The sequence below is a fragment of the Tupaia chinensis genome, unplaced genomic scaffold, assembly GCF_000334495.1.
Source record: "Tupaia chinensis unplaced genomic scaffold, TupChi_1.0 Scaffold149131_1, whole genome shotgun sequence".
Taxonomy (NCBI): Eukaryota; Metazoa; Chordata; class Mammalia; order Scandentia; family Tupaiidae; genus Tupaia; species Tupaia belangeri.
In genome coordinates this window covers 120,608-121,008 of record NW_006208977.1, presented here as the reverse complement: position 1 = coordinate 121,008, position 401 = coordinate 120,608, and positions in this window count along the sequence as shown.

Here is a 401-nt window from a genome sequence, read left to right as displayed (position 1 = left end):
AGAGGCTTCTGGGAATCGTAGTTCCGGGCGGGACAAGGCCTGCGCCCGGCCCCGCTCCCTCTTACGCATGCGCAACTCCGAGCTGGCCCCAGAAGTTCGTAGCCTTTGTCAGGCCGGGGATGGGAGGTGAGCTGGTTGGGGTGCCGCCCCTCTCCGCTCGGCTTCTGTGGTGGCCCCCTGGGGTGGTCGTGTGGCAAGGCTGGGTCGCAGTGAGCGTATGTGGAAAGGGCCCGGAGAGCAGATCGCAAGCCGCACCTCCTCATGTTCTGGCCTGAACCCTCCCTGGGACACACGGATGCGAGCGCGGTGCGGGCGGGGGCGCGTCCAGCCGCGGTGACACGGGGGCGCGGAGCTGGTGGCGGGGCTGGGGCGAGTGCCCGGGCGCGGCCGGGGTTTGGTCC